Genomic DNA, 6,972 nt, shown 5'->3' on the forward strand with positions numbered 1-6,972 from the left:
TATATATATACATATAAAATTCAGTTGCATTTTTGTAGCAACTGACAGTAAAATAGCCAGTTGATTGTGCTATAAAATGGCACTTTGTGCCTGGAGATTACATAATACTGCCCCTTTAAGGCTCTCCTTTATTCACCCAAAGCCAAACAGGCGACGTAGTTACAGATCGTTCATCTGCATACACTCCTTTCATACACCTGGGGGACTTCCTGCTTCAGTATGCATCCTCCCCTACTCGCCGGGGTTCCTACTCCCAACCTGCATCCTTAATTTACTTTTATGAAATGGTCTGACTGTTCCTGCTAGATTGCTTTGGAAAAAATATTGGGAACAAGCTGAAATAGTTCTCATACCTGTCTGTAAAACAAATTGGCTAAACCTTTAACTAGGCTCAGCTTGCTGGGTTTGGCAGAAAGGAGCAGGCAGCAGGCTTGTCATAGCTTTATACTGCCACCAGATGTTTTCCACAGTCCTGAAGAAGTCTGATAACTATGGCCTTTAATATAAAAATATTGATTATTATGGTTTTAGTAAACAACAGCCCAACAGCAAACATTTTCTTTCCACTGCAAAGTGAAACACATGATGCAATTATTGTGTGTTTGATTGAAGCAGAATCTGGCATCTGACCAGCAAGTTATGTTTATCCAGATATCTGAGAGAGGACCAGGAGAAACTCATGATTACATTAACTGCTGCTTGAATATTGATTTTTCCCCCCCCCTCTTTCTTTCAGAAGCCATTAACTTCCCACCTCAGGCCCATGAACAGTGTAATTATGATAAAAGTACTTGTTTTTCCCTTGCAGTCACCATACCAGCGCCAGTCACCTGGCTGCTGCCTTATCACCTTCAGCTCTTCCTGCTGATGTGATGAATGTCTTCTCTCAGCACTCCTGGAGACCCAGAACAAAATGCTTAATTCAGACACACAGCAATCTTTCAATTACACCTTCTGGTTTTCTCTTTCAGCCTTGTTAGAAACACAGCCATTTTTCTTCTGATGAGTGTTTTACATTCCTCTCCTTTCTTCCCCCTTCTGCAAAAGCCCTTTTTATGGTCAGCCTTTTTTTATTTAATTTGCAGTGGACTTGGTTTGTATTTTTCAGGAATATATAAGGATAGCTGAGAGGTTTGTTTCTCTGTTCATTAGCTGCTTTAAACAGAATGGAAGCAAAAGAAAAGGCAGCTTTGAGGCCCTTGTATTAGTCAGATGTTTATCATCTTAGCAGAAGTGACTCTTAGAAATCTCCTAGGATCTAGGCGTTGCTACACACTGTAAAAAACGTCAGTAGTCTTTGGTGTAGATATACCACGTGGATATTATTGGCACAATAATCTGGGCCCTTTGAGACTTATCATGTGAACATGATATAAGAACATTATTACTGTATTTCACCTCTCTCTATAAGATTCTGGGTCAGATTAGTCAAGCTTTATTTACTGCAGCCTTGAAATGCTCTAAGTTTTATCTAGGAGTAAATGAAAATGATTACAGCTTTTAGTGTTGCCTTCTGGCAGAGATTACCAACATGCCTCAGCAGTAATAAGAATCAAAACTGATGACCAGTGATCATTTAAGACAGAGTATAATTTGCTATTCAACTTGTTGTTAATAATAAAGTGCAGCATTGTTCTTGAGCATTGCTCCGGTGATTCGTACTGTGAGAACACATCCCTAGAGCAGAATTTCCCACAGTGAGGACTTGTGTGGCAGCAGGAGAAGAGTTAACGTCAGGTTCTCTTTGCCATCTTGAGGCATTGTTTGGTGTCTGGATGTGAAAGCAGGTGCTTTCTCACTATTTCTTAAGGCTTACGGATCTCTATGTGTCCGTGAGCCACTTGTACATGCATGGAAACTTGTTCATACTATTTTTAGCGTCACAGCTATGTTTCTCACAGAGATGTACAGTTTACCCTAAGTGGTGATAATGTGCTAAAAATAATTAATATAGTGAATTCTCACTTTAACAGTTCACACTGAGCCACTCTTTAATGACATTTTTGTTGTGATCCAGTAACTCTTCTACATGGCACCAGTGACTGGAGTCTTTCACAACGGCACTTTGTGAAACCGGGTTTCAGATTGAAACTTTTCTGTAGCATCCCAGCAGAGGTATGAAATTCTCTGCAGGTCTGAAAGCGCACATGCACAAAATGAACAACAAAAACATCTGCAGATAGAATTGTTTTGTGTGTTGTGCTACTTGACCTGCTCAGTTTACCACAATTTCTGATCAGGGATAAATGTGTGTTACATGTAGGTGCTGTGGTGACACAGGGGCAAAGCACAACCCACGTATGGAGGCTTTAATCCTCGACGCAGATGTCACAGGCTCAAGTCCCAGCCTGTTGACCCCTGCTGCATGTCTTCCTGCTCTCATTACCCACTTTCCTGTCTGATCACTCTCAAATAAAGGCCAACTAGAGCCAATAAAAAAAATAAAAAAGTGTTAGATGAGCACTTTGTTCATGGGAGACATAAATGGATTGTTGTTTATAAGATAAACACCTGCACATTCCATGACGTACTAAAATCATAACCCCATATGGTGGTAACTGCAGCAGACTCAAGGTGTTGTGAAGGTTTATTATATTCAAGGCAGCAAATAAGGAGAGGGAGATTTTGAGATTTTTTCTAAATTATCTCTGCTACTTCTGCTAAAACTTAGGTCTTAGTCGTGAATGAAGGACCCTCGGTGTTCACCATCTGTTTTGTTTGGAGTCACCCTCTCCAGGAACCCATGTGGTGTGATCAAAAACTCCTTCGGTTTACTGGTAACAAAAGAAATAAAATTGAATTTAGAAAATATTTTGATGTTTTTTGTCTGTTTTGGTTTGTGTGGCATAGGCAGTGGCTATTAAGGCTGTAAACACTAGAAATATATTTTGTTTTACACTGAAAGATATAGATGACTGATATAAAGTCACTGATGATAATGTCTTCAAGGTTACACAATTTAACATTAATTAATGCCTGACCACACCTGTCCCCATTTCACTTCTGACCTCATCATTCTTTCCAGCCAGTGAAGGCAGGAATCTTAAAACTAACTGTAGAAACCTGGACAGGGTTTGGCCCCAGTTTGCTCTCATTTTTAGCTACAGAGAACAAAACCAAATTATTTCTGCTATAAAAAGTGATTTTAGGAAATAGATGTTTTCTCATATCATTTCCCTTTGTCTGAGGGAAAAAACTATTTTGATTATGGTTTATAATTATTTAGTTTGTGTCTTATATGCTATTTAATCAGAATCCTCATGTTTCTGATTGGTAGATCCTTGTTTAAACTTCTACACAGCTTTCAGTGGCTGTACAAGTGAAGCTGCATTCAAGTAGTACTTGTACACACCATAATTCATACTAAATTAGACATAACAGAATAATCTCTTGATCTCATCAGACTACTTTATTACTGTTTTGCTGAAAAACTGGTATAAGCAAACATCACAGTAGTCTCATCCAGCTTCTCTTCCTGTCCCATTTTCACCAACAAGAAACAGCTTCTGAAAATTAAGGCTTTATTGTCCATCTTTCTGAATTAACATATTGGACCTGCTTTGACCTGTTATCTGGAACTGCTTCTACGGATGGGCTGCCAACTGATGGTGTATAGACACAAGACATTATTCAGCTGATTTTATCTCAGATCAATTATCTGATCTATTTTGACAGCCTATCAAAAGTAATAACATACTCCAACCCTGAAATAATAATGATTATTATCTATGTTTCTCGTGATAGGGGACAGAGTTTTAATCCACCTTTTTTTTACTGGTTCTGCTGTAGGGTTGATTGTGATTTGTTGGTCAACAGGACAAGATTTTTGTACTCAATCAAATGTAGTGACTTTTTTTATGAAGTAGCCTAATTGGTTGAGTTAAATTTCCACTTTCTTGTTTTGATAATTACACATATGCATTTAGAGGATCAAACATGTCCTTATGCCTAGTGGTTGCACCTTTTGTTAGAAAAGGCTGAATCAGATCCATGACTAGTTGTCACAACAGAATATTTTAGAAACATTCATTTCAGAAATAGCAATACAGTAAAAATACTTTAGGTTGTTTTTTTAATATACATTTAAATAAAATATTGTCACATGGAGATAACCATGTTTTTAATACTGCAGTGAATCCTGGGTAGATAAGGTAAGGTGCTGTGATGCTAGATGGCACCACTTCCGTTCCACTGGAACAGTCATTTTCATGCCAGTGAGTAACGCTCAGACCTTTGAGTTTGAACTGGATCACGTTAAAATAGAAGACAATTCAGAAATGGCGAAGGGAAAAGCCAGAAAAGCTGCTCTTTGTGTTGTTGTTTGGAAATGCTAACACAGAATGAGAGCATGTGTTGCAAAGTGCTCTAGTTTCTAACTTAAGTTGTTTATGGTAATATATTAGAACACTGATTTACAAAGACTTAAATATGCTTAATTTTAATTTGCAGCTGGGCTGAGCAAATTTACTGGCTGATATTGCGTATTATGGCAGCATTGACACCAGCTCTTTGGAGTCAGCTTTAATAGAACGTTAGTTCTCTTGCTGGTTGTTTTGTTAGCCTGATAAAAATAAGCCCCACTTTGGTTCGTACAGAGGTTCTGGCAAACAATTACTCACTCAAAATTAGTATGTGGTTATGAAGAGAAAATATTTTAAAAAGACAAACACCAAAACCCATTACTGGTCCTTGCTATAGTCCCTAAGGCCCACACAGAGGGCACAGCAGGAGAAGATAAACTGGCCTCTCCCCACAGCTGTAATCTGCAGCTCCAAAGCACAGCAGAAAAATCCTGTCAGCTGTCATCAGGATTTTACATATTTTGAATTCTGCAGCTCTGTAAAAATGGATTAAAAAAGGACAACAAAAATCCTGATTTAAAGACACAAAATCTTCTCTTGAAGCTTTTCCATCTCTCTTTTACAGCCTGCAGTTTAAAAAAAAAACAGCCATAGCACATTGTTCCCTCCTCTTTTTTGAAAATAAATCTGAAAATAAAAATAATTTAAAAACTAAGAAGATGAACAGAATAGGTAACTCCACTTGGCTTTGTCTCTTGCTTTATTTTAAAAATGTGTCTTAAAAGAAATTATGGTAGACATATTGATGCTCACGTTTCTTTCCTTTTTTCTGTTGCTATGCTTTTTTAACAACTATCAGAAATAAATGATGTTGGTGAACATCAGGTCATACTTGAGTTGTGTTGAAGGAGCATAGGAAAATGTAGCATCATAAAAAACTCAGCCACACTCAAATGTCAATTAGTTTGTATGACAGTGAGTTCTCCAGCCAGGGTCTGTATGGTGCTTTATTATGTTTGTTTTGATGGCTGATTCACAGATCTTGTGGAATGAGTTATACTATGTACTCATCCTCTGACTGTTAGCACTGGTACAAAGGTGACATCTTCACTACTTTGTAAAATTGCTCTGTAATAACCTTTGAATGAACTCTGATAAATTTTTCAGAAGATTGCCATGGTGCCAGATGCTGACAGAAATTACCTTGATCAGTGCTCTCCAAAGAATCTTGTTAAATGTTTGCTTTATCAACAGAAACATATATTTGATGGATTGGTACAAATTTTAGAAAATATTCCACCAGTTCTCTGCGAGTTTTCTATGTAAGGTATTTGCCTCTTGTTTAGGTCAATGAAAGACAACATTAATATTGGGATGTTTCTGATTATTGTTGTTTGCTGTGCCTAAAATAGAGTTGATTTTTGTTTTAGGTCACAATGTATATAGGCAATACATGTTACAGGGATTATATAATCTTCTGGGCTTGGTCCTTAGGCAAGGCCTTGATACTTACTGCGGTCGTGGTTCAGTTCTCCCATAGTCTCCTCCTTCCATCTGTGTGTTTGCAAGAGACAGGTATAGAGGTAGCAGGACAAAGTGAACAAGAACAGGATTTCAGAGTCCTGGAGGTCTGTCTACACTGCTAAAAAAGTTACTGCAGAATTTACAGTAACTTACTGGCAGTAGGATTGCCAGCCAGTTACTGTAATTTTTACAGTAAAAAAAATCACAGTAACCTTATTGTAATTTTATTACAGTTTTATTGTAATTTTATTGCAGGTTTACTGTAATTGTTCATTGTTGATACAACAACAGCAGATCTTTAATGTATTGTGGGGCAAAGCCGTTCAGTGATTTATAACTAATAACAGTATTTTAAAGTCTATTCTCTGAGCTACAGGGAGCCAGTGTAGGGACTTTAAAACTGGTGTTATGTGCTTCATATTCCTGGTTTTAGTGAGAACGCCAGCAGCAGCACTCTGGATCAGCTGCAGCTGTTTGATTGATTTGCCAAGCAGACCTGTGAAGAAATTGTTGTGTCTTCATAAAAGTATGACTGTTGTGACACTGTTGATTGCATTGTGACTGCATTGATTTAGTCGCAATCAATGCGACTGAAAATAAATGCATGGATGAGTTTCACTAGATCTCGCTGAGACATTAGTCTTCTAATCCTGGAGATGTTCTTCAGGTGATAGAAGGCCGACTTTATGATTGTCTTTATGTGGCTTTGAAGGTTCAGGTCAGAGTTCATCACTACTCCCAGGTTTTGGGCCTGATTGCTAAGTTTTAGTTGTAATAACTGAAGCTGTGCATTGACGCTAGTTTGCTCCTCTTTAGGTCCAAAAATAATAACTTCAGTTTTGTTTCTGTTCAGCTGGAGAAAGTTTTGGCACATCCACACATTTTTTTGTTCTAAGCATTTATTCAGTGATTGGATGAGTTCACAGTCACCTGGTGACATCATGATGTAGAGCTGTGTATCATCTGTGCAGTTATGGCAGATAATCTTATTTCCTGTTATAAATTGAACTAGTGGGAGCATATAAATATTGAATAAGAGGGATCCTAGGATTGAACCTTGGGGTACACCACATGTGACCTCTGAACTCTTTGATGAGAAGTTTCCAAATGAAACAAAGAAATCCCTGTTCCTTATGTAAGATTCAAA

General features: G+C 37.8%; 1 protein-coding gene across 1 annotated transcript in view; it reads left to right on the forward strand.

The window, feature by feature from the left end:
* adam19a (ADAM metallopeptidase domain 19a) overlaps window positions 1–6,972 on the forward strand; it is a 167,758-nt gene that overhangs the window by 93,060 nt on the left and 67,726 nt on the right. The window lies entirely within an intron of this gene.

Source organism: Poecilia formosa, unplaced genomic scaffold (assembly GCF_000485575.1).
Source record: "Poecilia formosa unplaced genomic scaffold, Poecilia_formosa-5.1.2 Scaffold214, whole genome shotgun sequence".
Classification (NCBI taxonomy): domain Eukaryota; kingdom Metazoa; phylum Chordata; class Actinopteri; order Cyprinodontiformes; family Poeciliidae; genus Poecilia; species Poecilia formosa.